Source organism: Lithobates pipiens, unplaced genomic scaffold, assembly GCF_037356315.1.
Source record: "Lithobates pipiens isolate NorthernLeopardFrog02 unplaced genomic scaffold, aLitPip1_a1.2 Scaffold_8, whole genome shotgun sequence".
Classification (NCBI taxonomy): Eukaryota; Metazoa; Chordata; class Amphibia; order Anura; family Ranidae; genus Lithobates; species Lithobates pipiens.
Genome location: NW_027507903.1, coordinates 309305004 through 309319389, shown reverse-complemented (window position 1 = coordinate 309319389; position 14386 = coordinate 309305004).

Genomic DNA, 14386 nt, shown 5'->3' with positions numbered 1-14386 from the left:
GCTATGGTACTAGCGTCTTCGTCATCAGTGGTGGGCTTTTCAAGGTCACTGATATTATCAGCATCCATAATAGGTAACGCGGCCTTCGCAACAAAGGATGCCTTACTCTCATCTGACTCTGGAGAGGGTCCAGAGGGTGTAGCTGCTGGGTTATTGTATACAGATTGGTAGAAACCTGTTAACGCCTAGGCCAGTGATGGTGAACCTTGGCACCCCAGATGTTTTGGAACTACATTTTACCATGATGCTCCACTACACTGCAGAGTGCATGAGTATCATGGGAAATGTAGTTCCAAAACAGCTGGGGTGCCAAGGTTCACCATCACTGGTCTAGGCTATTTGGGAGGGTGGGGAGACTTCCAGACTGGGCCTGAACCTGAGATATAAAGGTAGAAGGCAAAATTTGCGAAATGGGCTTGGACTTTTCTGATGACTCCATGTCAACAGAGCTGGGTATAGGCTCCACCCCACCCCCATATGCCTCCAGGACTTAAAGTGGAAGTAAACCCTTCTATCATTTTCAGTCAAGGAAGCTGCCATCTTGGCCTCTAATGATTCTTTAACTGCCATAATGCTGCACATGTGATCAGTTATGAAACCAGCCATTGGATGGTTTGAAAGTTTGGTTGAGAGCACAACCAATGTGAAAGTTAGCATTTCCGGCATGCCGGGAATGTAAGTGTTTTTTGAAACTGGGTTTACTACCGCTTTAAGTTGTATACATTTGAGCCCACCTACAGCCTCTGCGTTTTTATTTTTTTTCTCTCCTATGCGCAGGTCCTAGGTGTGCTCCTTTATCTGGCTGGTCTAAACGGCTGGCTGGCTGTCCGTCCGTCCGTGTGTGTGTGTGTGTGTATTAGGCTGGACGCAGTCCCTGGTGCCTCGGCTAAATGACCCATTATCCAGCGAGCCCCGCTGCTGACCCTTGGGGTGGCTTTTATCAGGGCTAACAGCCTTGTCTGGGGTCTGCTGGGTCCATGTAAAGTGGGCAGCGGTGTTGGCAGAGTCTCCCCTATGCACCTGCACTGTGCAGGTGTTTATAGTTGGATGGGTGAGCTAAATTTAAAAAATGCTTTGTATCCAAATGAATACTGCATTGCTGGGGTTTGTTGTGCCTTGCAGCCACTATGCATAGCCTGAGCTCTTCCACAGGGAGTACTCTCCATAACACCTACATAAAGTAACACTTTTTCTGTTCACATATGGCAATAACCTGTTGGTGGCTTCTCGTGTTTGCTTTACTGTTGTGCCATTATGCCAACCTCTCAAAAGACCAGTATTTCCAGAGAAGGTAAAGGAGTTGCCTGTGGATGACTACTGGTGCCAGCCATGGTCTGTTGACATATGGGATATCCTTTTTTATATTTCTATGTGTTCTCCAGTTATATATATATATATATATATATATATATATATATATATATATAAAAAAACAAAGGCCTGCGCTAACTGTGCCTATAGTAGAATATGGCACACATTCCCAGTATTATTGCTGGACTCTTCAGAAGTCTGTTCTGAAATGCCTGCAGGTGTGGCTTGATTTAGGTCTATGCGCAAGTAAGCTATAGACACACATTTCGGCTGTCACCGGCATACAGTGGGCATCCAACACCTAATTATACTTTTTTTTTTTTCCAGATGCAATTTGGTTGAAACCTCAAATTGCTTCCAAAATGGAATCTCCCATTGCTGTTGCACGTTATTGCATCAGATGCCTCCAATCACCCTGTGGTACTTCTCACTGAAAACTGCTTAACTGGTGGCAATAACATCAGCCAGAAGAGTCGCCATTGGTGGCCTTGGGGTTTAAAGAACCCATACTCGAGTACTTCCCAGACAGGATGCCAATGCTCAAATTTTGTGCCTGAACTAACCGTTCATATCGCACAAGAGGTTGTCCTCCTATGTTCCTTTTGGTGAGAAATTAGCCCACTGGATTTGGGCCAAGCTTTAAAATATTTAATCAAGGTGACTTCTTCCACCAGGAAGTCGGAGCATCTGTTTGTTATTCCAGGTGGAACACATAATGATTTTACGGCTTCCAGCAAGATTATTGTCTCTTGGTTGGTAAAGCTCATCTTCTTGGCCTACAACTTGTAAGGGTAGGCCATGCCAGGAGAATCACGGCATCCTTCACTAGAAGGGTCTCGACCTTGAGAGTGGCAGCAGGCTGAGTGTCTGAAACTGTCTGCAAGGCAGCTACTTGGGCACCAAAATATTTATATTCATGGCCTAATGACTGTTGTCTTTGGCAGAGGCATCCTGGCTTTTTATTTTGTCAGAATTGAGTGTGATCAGTGGAGCGACGTGGAGGGTAGAGCCTTGTTCGTTTTGGGGACCACTAAGGTTACCCTGGCCAACCTTTACCTACCCAACTCAAACCACATCACGTATATAGAACCGATCTTAGCCAAATTAGGCGCGTTTATGGAGCAGTCGGTGATTCTGGGAGGCGACATGAACTTCACGATGGACCCCACTCTGGACACCTCCAAAGGCACATCGCAGATTTCCTATGCTGCTTTCAAAAGCCTTAAAAAACGCTTCCATGAATTCCACCTTGTAGACGTGTGGCGGATCTTGCATCCGGATCAAAGGGGCTATACTTTTTACTCTCACCCACACGACTCTTACACCAGAATCAACCTCTTTATGGTTCCCCAATCTCTCCTATCAAGGGTGAAGGCCGCAACCATAGGCTCAATCACATTTTCTGACTATGCCCCTGCTATGGTCAAGATAGATCTGTTATCCGCCCCCCCAAACAGTGGATGTGGAAAATGAATGATTCCCTGCTTCAAAACCCGGAGGTCGCGGGGAAGATCTCCCGCGAGCTGAAACTCTTCTTTGCCTCTAATGCTGGAGAGGCTAGCTCACCCATGATGGTGTGGGAGGCGCATAAGAGTTATATAAGAGGCCTCTTAATCAAAATTGGATCAAGTATGAAAAAGGCCAAGGCGCAGTAAATAACTGTCATATTAACCAAGATCAGGTCCCTGGAGACCGTGCACAAATGCTCCCTATCGACCAGATTTTTGGTAGAACTCACGGCCCTAAGGTCCCAGTTACGCACTCTGGCCTTAGAGCGAAAGCCACAATAGCCAAGTGCAGATGCACTTCCTATAAACACAGCGATAAAAGTTGGAAGCTATTTATGGGCCCAACAGGCCCATGCATTTGTCCCCAAACTACTTGACAAACACGGCACCAAGATCCACGAAACGGAAAAGTTGGCCGAAGCATTCAGGCAATATTATGAATCCTTGTACAATCTTCCGAGAGGACACTCACCTGAAAGGGGCGCCTCTAGGAGGGAATAAATATGGGAATGCATCACAAGATCAGGCCTCCCCCGCATCCCTGAAAAGGAACTGACAGACCTTGACAGGCCCATTGAAGCAGATGAAGTGATGGTGGTTATAGCAGAATTGAAACTGGGGAAAGCGACAGGGCCAGAGCCTGGGAGCCGCTGACGGTCATCAGGAGGGGCCAACCAGTTTAGGACATCAATTGGGTCTTGCTCGAGTAAAAGAAAGAAATCGGGCAGTTGATCCGAATCTGACAAGATGAATTTGCGGTCATCTTGAGTCACCTTGATGCTTAAGGGATGGCCCCAGGTATAAGAAGCTTCAGCCTGGCGTATGAGGCCCAATAGGGGTTGGAGGGATCTAGGTATAGGTGGATAGAGGATCCGTCAAAGTCCACAGGGCCCAGCTGCCATGCTTTATGCATGATTTCTTCTTTCAGGGTGTAATATTGGACTCTGCATAGGACATCGTGAGGACGACCTTATCGATCTCCCCCTGGTCTCCCCACCCTATGCACTCGATCAAGTTCAATGGGTGATGTTGGCTCCCTTCCCAGGACCTGGTTGAGAATAGAAATAACAGTAGGTCTCAGATCTGTGCCCCATGTTGCTTCTGGTATGCTCTGGAGTCTAACATTGTTTCTGCAACTTCTATTCTCATCTTCTATGCAGAACTGATGTTGTCGCATGCGGTTGAGATGGGCTTTGGACACAGATTCAAGTGCTGCTATACGGGCTGCATGGTCAGCTTGGGTGATGGTCAGCGATGACACAGCCCCCTCAGTGACTGAAACTTGTTGTTTTAAAGCATGTTGTTCCACATGCAGTGAGGCCTCCGTTTTAGCTGCCCAGGATTCAAAAGTGGCCCTGAAGGAAGAGAGGAGGGCTGTGACTTCAGATCTAGGGGGCTCCTCAGAGTCATAGGGATGCGGGTCTGCCATCTGGGACAGCCATCTGGGCTAGGGGGGTATCTGACCTGTCAGTAGATGCCAGAGGGTCCGGTGGTGCATCTGAGGAATCTTGGACACTACCCGGACACCATCTTCTCTTTGGGAGTGCAAGATTTTGGTGGCGCTGTGCAGAGCAAATAGCATTGCATAGTGCCTAGCTGTAGCTCAATAGGCCAAGCAGGGTGAGAGGTACCTGCCGACATGCGGATCACGGGTGTTTGTGAGCTATAGAGCAGCCTGCTAGCGTTGGGAAGGCATAGAGCTCAGTGATAATTATACAAGTAAAGCCGCGCCTATGGAATAGGTCTTGATCAGCAGGAGTATGTATAGGTGTTAGTTTATACCTGTAACCTTGTGTTCTATATAATTTTTTATTGGTTACAATTCTTCTATCTAATTTTTATCTTATTAGTTTAAAAGATTAAGTATAAGCTTTCTTTGTTTTATGAGGTTGCTGCCACCCTGATATGCAAAGGCTGCACTAAACAACCTGCATTAATGGAATGATTCTTGATTAAAGGTTATTGGCGCTACCTCCACCCAATTAATTTCAGTAACACTCTTTGCTTCCTCAAACCTTTTATGTCTATCTATCACCTTAACATGTCCCCAGGGACTATGTGAATTAAACCCGTGTTCCGTATTTTATCTCAACAACACCCCATTTATCCAACACCTTAAACTCAAGGCAAAAATTGATTGCACCCCACTTTGTATCACCTAAGTGAGCTAGTGCCACTTATTTTACATATAGTTTCATTAATATTTAAGAATCTCAGATCAAAAGATATATATAAATACGAAAAATAAAATAAAAAGTGATTGGTAGAGGCCTCTGCCGTAGAAAAACCTAACCACAAACAAAAAGCCAAAAAACACAGAAAAAAAACAGAAAAAAAGGGGAGAAAAGAACCCCCAGAAATTTTAGTGTTTACCAGTGCCAAACCTCTTCCTAATTGGGGAAGAAAACTATCTCCAATTTTCATACAAATTCTTTGTGCTAGTTATTAAATATTAAATACACCAGATCTCCTTATATTAATAAGTGTAAAAGGAGGAAGCACAAGATTTCCTCATGCAGTAATATCCAAAAAAATATACAATAAACAAAAAATCAAAAAAGACAAAATATGTGAAAAGTCCAATTACATCCAGTGGTCTATACACCAATCCACGAACATGTGAGAATGTGAAAGGGTCAAATGAGACCAATATATGTAAGAAATAAACAATATAAATATCATAAAAATATTTCAGTCCACATTGAGTCTTCTATAACCGTATCAATGCAATTACGCCTCTTCAGAATACAGGAAAGGTGACTTTCGTGAGATTGCCTGCGCTTTATTAGTGACTTTCGTGCTTGTTCCCCCTCAAGGATCCCCACTCACCAGATCCATTCACCCCCTAGGGGGTTATACGCCTGTAATCTGTATCCTATTTGTCCGAAGATTCCACCATCCAGTTATATCTTCAATGGGTCCTTCTCAAGGTCTTTTAAAGAGATGCAGGTAAGTCCTTATATCCAATAGTGATTCCTCAAATAAAAGAAAATTCCCTCATGGTGTAGTATTTTTGATTATAATTGGGAAAGAGGGGAGAACAGTCTGATATTCTTCTTTAAAAGCAGGTATTTTTAGTTGTGTAGAAATAGTAGGAGGCTAGTTTCCACTTAAAAATACTTTATTACAAAAAAAGCTTTATACAACACTCTGTGCAGAAAAAGGGGTTTTTTTTATGCAAGATGCAGTCTAACAAACCATGCATCAACATACACCGTGTATAAGTTGTGTTATACGGCTCAAAAAGATGTAATGTAACAACCCTTTTTCAGCATTTATTTTTTATATTTTATATTGTCTCTTTTTTTGCTGAAAAAGGGTTGTTACATTACATCTTTTTGAGCCGTATAACACAACTTATACACGGTGTATGCTGGTGCATGGCTATAGCAATGGGGCGGGAACTTCCACCGGTGTTGCCATTGCTGTGCATGGTAGCCAATATGCTTCTAACTTCAGCTTGTTCAATTAAGCTTTGATGAAAAAAAAAAAACTGGAAGCTGATTGGTTTGTATGCAGAGCTGCTCCAGATTTTGCACTCTCCAGTTTTAATAAATTAACCCTATGTGCTGTTTGAAATAAATGCTGCATATTTGGTTTCATTGAGTTGTATAACTTTGGCCACACATTAAGATTGAAATGTATGCTAAGATAAAACTTTTTTTTTTTTTTCTTAGCTTGATTGTCGCTGCAAGCTATAGACTTAGAATACAGTGACTCAACGGACGCATTCTCTCATCTACACTGAATGTGTGGATGGGGAAATTGGGTCAGTTTTTCTTTTAAACTGCTGGTTGAATGTAAAAAACAAACCCATGTTTGGGCAGCTTTACAATACACTGGTGTGAACAAGCAGTTGCTGTCACCAAAAAAATAATTATTCAATAATTGTATACAAATCTACATGTGTGTATGTAATCAGCAGACACCCTAGTTCAGAGGAAACAATAGCCTATTGTCCAAACAATTTCAACTAAGGCAAGCCATCCGTTTTTGTTGGTTGAAGGGGGATATGATCAACAGGTATAAATACATAAGTGGTCTATATCATGAACTTGGTGTTGAGTTATTCACTTTAAGGTCACCACAGAGGACAAGGGGGCAATCTACGTTTAGAGAAAAAAAAGATTTCATTTCCAAATAAGGAAAGGTTTCTTCACAATAAGAGCTGTGAAAATGTGGAATAGACTCCCTCCAGAGGTGGTTTTGGCAAGCTCGGTATATTGCTTTAAAAAAGGCCTGAATTCTTTCCTAAATGTACATAATATAACTGGGTACTCACATTTAGACCCCTTTCACACTGAGGTGTTTTTCAGGTGCTTTTGGGCTAAAAATAGTGCCTTAAAAATGCCTTCCCTGCAGCCCTAGTGCGAAAGCCTGAGTACTTTCACACTGGAGCGGTCTGCTTGCAGGACTGAAAAAAAAAGTCCTGCTGGCAGCGTCTTTGGGACAGTGAAGGAGCGGTGTATACACTGCTCCTTAACCGCCCCTACCATTGAAATCAATAGGCAGCACTGCCAAAGCGATTCGGCACCGGCACTTTTAACCCCTCTCCTCAGCCGCTAGCATGGTTAAAAGCACCCAGCCAGCGGCTGAAAAGTACCACTAAAACTAGCGGCACTTTACCACTAAAGCCGCATACACACGATCAATCGGGTGGAAAGTCCGGCAAACTCAAGTCCGCCAGACAATCCCCCCGTGTGTAGCCTCCGGCAGACTTTTTTGACCCGAAAGTACGGCGGACTTAGAAAGTAGTTTTGCACTCCAATCTTCCCGCCGGACTCGCATTTCGGCGGACAATCCGGCTGTGCGTATGCCAGTCCGCCGTACTTTTGAAATGAACAGACTTTTCCCGCCCGGAGAAAAGTCCACTCATTTTAAGCGGGTCTCCAGGTAGGCGGGGCCCGCGAAGGAGACGTCGCTAGCCCCGCCACCTGGTATGGACTTAAAGGGGAACCCCAACGCCGAAAAAAAATCGGCGTGGGGGTCCCCCCCAGGTCCACATCAGACCCTTGTCCGAGCACGCTACCCGGCCGGCCAGGAAAGGGGGGGTGAGCGAGCCCCCCCCCCTCCTGAGCCGTACCAGGCCACGTGCCCTCAACATGGGGGGTACCTTGGGGAAGGGGGGGCCGCGCCCCCCCCATCCCAAAGCACCTTGTCCCCATGTTGATGAGGACATGGGCCTCTTCCCGACAACCCTGGCCGTTGGTTGTCGGGGTCTGCGGGCGGGGGGCTTATCGGAATCCGGGAGCCCCCTTTAATAAGGGGGCCCCCGGATACCGGCCCCCCACCCTATGTGAAGGAGTATGGGGTACAATGTACCCCTACCCATTCACCTGTGAAAAAAAGTAAAAAAAAAAACACAACACAGGGTAAAAATAGTTTATTGCACAGCTCCGGGGGTCTTCCGTCTTCGGTGGTCTTCTCGCCGGACTCCTCTGCTATCTTCTTCTAGCTCTTTTACTAGCGGAGGAGCCCGGCTTTCTTCCTTGCTGCCGGCCTCTTCTTCCGACTTCGGGGGTCTTGTCTCCCTCTTCGGTTCTTCTGCCGGGCCACCGCGCCCTTTTATAGCTCTTTAACGGGCGGTGGCCCGGTCTTCCGTCGCCGCTGTCGTCGTCGCCGCCGCCTTCTGTTCTTCTCTTCAGATGTTAACTCATCGCATCCTCCGCTCACAATGGCTTCGACGCGACGACTTATATAGGGACATCACTGGATGATGTCCCCGCCCATTATGGTGTCACAGTCCCAGTGGCCCGGCAGAAGAACCGAAGAGGGGGACAAGACCACCGAAGTCGGAAGAAGAGGGTGGCGGCGAGGAAGAAAGCCAGGCTTCTCCGCTAGTAAAAGAGCTAGAAGAAGATAGCGGAGGAGTCCGGCGAGACGACCCCCGGAGCTGTGCAATAAACTATTTTTACCCTGTGTTGTGTTTTTTTTGTACTTTTTTTCACAGGTGAATGTGTAGGGGTACATTTTACCCCATACTCATTCACATAGGGTGGGAGGCCGGTATCCGGGGGCCCCCTTATTAAAGAGGGCTCCCGGATTCCGATAAGCCCCCCGCCCGCAGACCCCGACAACCAACGGCCAGGGTTGTCTGTAAGAGGCCCTTGTCCTCATCAACATGGGGACAAGGTGCTTTGGGGTGGGGGGGGCCGCGCGGCCCCCCTTCCCCAAGGCACCACCCCATGTTGAGGGCACGCGCCCTGGTACGGCTCAGGAGGGGGGGGGGGGCGCTCGCTCGCCTGTCTGGCCGGGTAGCGTGCTCAGACAAGGGTCTGATGTGGACCTGGGGGGGGGGCCCACGCCGTTTTTTTTTTGGCGTTGGGGTTCCCCTTTAAGTCCAAACCCAGGTAGCGGGGCCAGCGACGTCTCCTTCGCGGGCCCCGCCTACCTGGAGACACGCTCGAAATGAGCGGACTTTCCTCCGCGCGTGTGGGCGAGTCCGTTCATTTAAAAAGTACGGCGGACTTAGCCGCCGTATTAGTCCGCTGAAAAAGTGCCGTGTGTGGGCAAGTAGCCCGTTCGGAAAGTCGGACGGACAGTCCGGCGGAAAGTCCGCCAGACTAAGTCCGTCGGATAGTCGGCTACGTGTGTACGCGGCATAACACAGCCACCCTGTCGATGTGAAAGTGGTCTTATAGGTAAAGTTGATCCAGGGAAAATCCGATTGCCGATCAGAAAGGAATTTTTTCCCCTGATATAGCAAATTGGTTCATGCTTTTCTGGGGGTTTTTTCGCCCTCCTCTGGATCAGCTATGGGTATAGGATTGTGTACAGTATATGGGATTGTATTTTTTTTTTCTTTTGATTGAACTGGATGGGCTTGTGTCTTTTTATTTTTTTTAACCTAACTATAACCAAAAATTTGATGGGGGAATCCTTCCCACTGAGTTATTGTATTATGCTTGCTGCAGGGAGTCTTCCCTGTCGAACGATAGATTAACTTTTGTACAACCAGCTTGCCCATAGATGGATCAAAATTTGGCTGGTGACCAGCTGAACCGGACGAATTTCAGTCCATATATGGTTAGCTCCAAAGCCATCTTAATAGTCACCTGATCCTGTTTACCTTCCAATATTGTACAGTAAATACAAATCACCTAAAACTTCTACTTGCCAGGAACATTTCATGCAGCAACAGTTGCTTATCTATTTTTTTTCCTGTAACCATCCCCAACCAGCCAAACCTTATCAGGAGAGTCCTGTGCCTTTCAGATAATTCCATATTGTAAGAAGTGGAAACATTCTTACTAAAGTTTCTGTAGAAATTCAGCTCCATTTTTGCTAAAATACTATTGTCAGGGATTACCTACAGCTTTTGGTTTAGTATGGTGAAGTGCAATGCCTCGCTGCTGAAGGAGTGACCCATGCAAAGCATATGTGTTTCCTATCTACTGTATATTTTCTTGCGATCCTTGCTAGTGTGAACATGGGCCTAGTGCATGCCAGATGTCAGAAAAAAACATTAGGTGTTGGGTGAGTAACTAAACTCTGAGTTCCTAGCCACAATTCTTTTTCACATCTTGAGGGTCCATTTGCAGCAGTCTCTGCATTACAACACATCAGCTTGTATTGGTTGTGGTGAAGGCAGTGCTGATCATGACACATCGCACTGTTTTTTTTTTTAACAAACTTTATTGAATTGTCAGTTACCTTTCATAAAGTTCTGACTTCATCGTAAAAAGTGCAAACTCTAGCCATAAGGGTTCCCTACCGCTGCCATAAGAGATAGTGGTCTGACAAATACTACAAATTTTTTTTTCAAAGGCTCATATTCCCTTAACCTGAATTACCAAAAGATGTCACTATGCATTGAAATGGCAAAATAGGGGCAGACAACCTTTGAGAAGTGGAGAGCTACCTGACCATCATGAAAGAGATCAAAGATCACACTTTTTTTTTAACCACTTCAGCCCCGGACCATTTGGCTGCCTAAAGACCAGAGGACTTTTTACAATTTGGCACTGTGCTGCTTTAATTGGTAATTGCACAGTCATGCAATGTTGTACCCAAATAAAATTTGTGTCCTTTTTTTCCCCACAAATAGAGATTTCTTTTTATGGTATTTGATTGCCTCTGCGATTTTTATTTTTGCGATATAAATGGAAAAAAAATCGAAAATTTTGAAAAAAAATTATATTTTCTACTTTTTGTTATAAGAAAAATCCAATAAACTCAATTTTAGTCATACATTTAGGCCAAAATGTATTCAGCCACATGTCTTTGGTAAAAAAAAATGTCAATAAGCGTATATTTATTGGTTTGCGCAAAAGTTATAGCGTCTACAAACTAGGGTACATTTTCTGGAATTTACGCAGCTTTTAGTTTATGACTGCCTATCTCATTTCTTGAGGTGCTAAAATTACAGGGCAGTACAAACCCCCCCCTAATGACCCCATTTTGGAAAGTAGATACCCCAAGGAAATTGCTGAGAGGCATTTTGAGCCCATTGAATATTTCATTTTTTGTCACAAGTGATTGAAAAATGACAAAAATAAATAAATAATTGTGTAAGACTTTTTTGGGAGCCCAGCCGTGTATGTGACCCTGAAAACCAAGCATCGCCTTCAGGATTGCTAAGGGCATAAAATTTTGATTTCACACCTTACTACCTATCACTACCTATCACAGTTTTGAAGGCCATAAAATGCCCAGATAGCATGACCCCATTTTGGAAAGTAGACACGCCAAGCTATTTGCTGAGAGGCATGTTGAGTCCATGGAATATTTTATATGAACTTTTTTTTTGCACAAACTTGTCACTAAATGATATATTGCTCAAACATGCCATGGACATATGTGGAATTACACCCCAAAATATATTCTGCTACTGCGGGGCCCTGAAAACCAAGCACCACCTTCAGGCTTTCTAAGGGCGTAAATTTTAGATTTTACTCCTCAATACCTACCACAGTTTCGAAGGCCATAAAATGCCAAAAAAAGACCCCCCAAATGACCCCATTTTGGAAAGTAGACACCCCAAGCTATTTGTTGAGAGGCATGGTGAGTATTTTGCAGCTCTCATTTGTTTTTGAAAATGAAGAAAGAAAACAAAAATGTATTATTTTTTTCTTTTTTCAAAACTTTGTGACAAAAAGTGAGATCTGCAAAATACTCACCATACCTCTCAACAAATAACTTGGGGTGTCTACTTTCCAAAATGGGGTAATTTGGTGGGTTTTGTGCCATCTGGGCAGTGAAATCAAAAATTTACACCCTTAGAAAGCCTGAAGGTGGTGCTTGGTTTTCGGGGGTCTTGTACGCGGGCGGCTAGGCTGACAAAGTCTCACACATGTGGTATCTCCGTACTCAGGAGAAGCAACAGAATGTATTTTGGGGTGTAATTTCACATATGTGCATGGTGTGTTTGAGCAATATATCATTTAGTGATAACTTTCTGTAAAAAAAAAAAAAAAAGTTTCAGAAACTTGTGGCAAGATATAAAATATTCCATGGACTCAACATGCCTCTCAGCAAATAGCTTGGGGTGTCTATTTTCCAAAATAGGGTCATTTGGGGGGTTTTGAACTGTCGTGGCATTTTGTGCACAACATTTAGAATCTTATGTCACACCAACTCTTCTAACCACTTGAAGATAAAGCCCTTTCTGACACTTTTTGTTTACATGAAAAAATATTTTTTTTTGCAAGAAAATTACTTTGAACCCCCAAACATTATATATTTTTTTAAAGCAAAGGCCCTACAGATTAAGATGGTGGGTGTTGCATTTTTTTTTCACACAGTATTTGCGCAGCGATTTTTCAAACGCATTTTTTTTGTGGAAAAAACACACTTTTTTAAATTTTAATGCACTAAAACACATTATATTGCCCAAATGTTTTATGAAATGAAAAAGATGATCTTAGGCCGAGTACATGGATACCAAACACGACATGCTTTAAAATTGCATGCAAACGTGCAGCGGCGACAAACTATATACATTTTTAAAAGCCTTTACAGGTTACCACTTTAGATGGAGGTCTATTGCTAAAATTACTGCCCTCGATCTGACCTTCGCAGTGATATCTTGCATGTATGGTGCAATTGCTGTTTACATATGACACCAGACCGACGATTGTGTTCGCCTATGCCCAAAAGCAGGGGGGGGGGGGGGGGCAGGGGTGCTTTTTTATTTTATTTTTAAACTATTCCTTTCATTTTTTTTATCATTTTTATTGTTATCTCAGAAAATGTAAATATCCCCTATGCTTGCAATAGGTAGTGACATTTACTCTTTTTTGAATAAATTGGAATCTATTACCCTAGATCTCTCCTATGCCCTCAAAGCATCTGACCACACCAAGATTGATGTGATTAAATGCTTTCCCAATTTCCCAATGGCGCTGTTTATATCCGGCAAAACCTAAGTCATGAAATGCTCATATCTTCCGGTTTCTTAGGCCATAGAGATGATTGGAGCCGTTCTGGTCTCTGACCAGCTCTATGGTTAACTGGTGGCTGGGATAGGAGAGCCAGAGAAAACCATGGAAGACGGTGGGGGGGGGGGGGGGTGTTCCCTTCCACTGCTTGTAAAAGCAGTCTAGAAGCTGATTAGCTGCTAGGATTGCTTTTACAAGAAAGCCGACTGCTGGCTGAAAGGAATGATCCCAAGATGATACCTAAACCCACAGGTATCATTCTGGTATAACCACTCAAAGTCCAGCAACATACCAGTACGTTGCTGGTCCTTGGTGGGCATATATTGTAGCCTGTGGGCTGAATGAAAAAAGAGATTGATTTGTGGGTGTGCTCACCATTAAAATACCTCCCTTCATCCACCCACTTCTAAAGCACCATACACAGCATCAGATTTTCTTCTGAGTTTTTCCTTCAGATTTACCAAAACCATGTAGTGCAAGGGCCTGCCTGATTGCATACACATTGAATCTCCTAAGGTTTGACCTCATATTATATGGTTTTGGTAAATCTGAAGGAAAAACTCAGCAGAAAATCTGATAGTGTGTATGGGGCTTAATGAAGCGCATGCATGCACCATTTTGTTTTTTAACTGTGGTGGTGAATTCACCTCCTACAGCGCTGGAGTCACGGCTTTATGTATTGTGGGAGCAATCGATGTTGCTGTCAAGATAAATAAATCCGCGCTGCAGCTGAATGATGTACCTGAAAACCAAAAAATGGTTAACAATAAAACACAGTAAACAGTAAAGTATAAAAAAATGACATACCTGAAAAGCAAACATGATAAAACATAATAACAATAAAACATTGCAGAACAGAATACAGTAAAAAAAAAGCAGAACAATAAAGAGAATAGAGCGAGAGAGAACAATAAAACGACCATTTTTGTTTTTTTATTTTATATATACCGTATATACTCGAGTATAAGCCGAGATTTTCAGCCTCTTTTTTGAGGCTGAAAGTGCCCCCCTCGGCTTATACTCGAGTCATCGCTGTCTGTCTGCCCGATCAGCGTGTCGAGCAGACAGACAGCGGCCATTCTAGGATTCAAAGGCCGCGCCTCCGTCTCCGCCTTCGCCTGTGATAGGCGGAACACTGAATTTCCCAGCAGTCTGTGTTCCGCCTATCACGGACGTCCTCTCATCCTC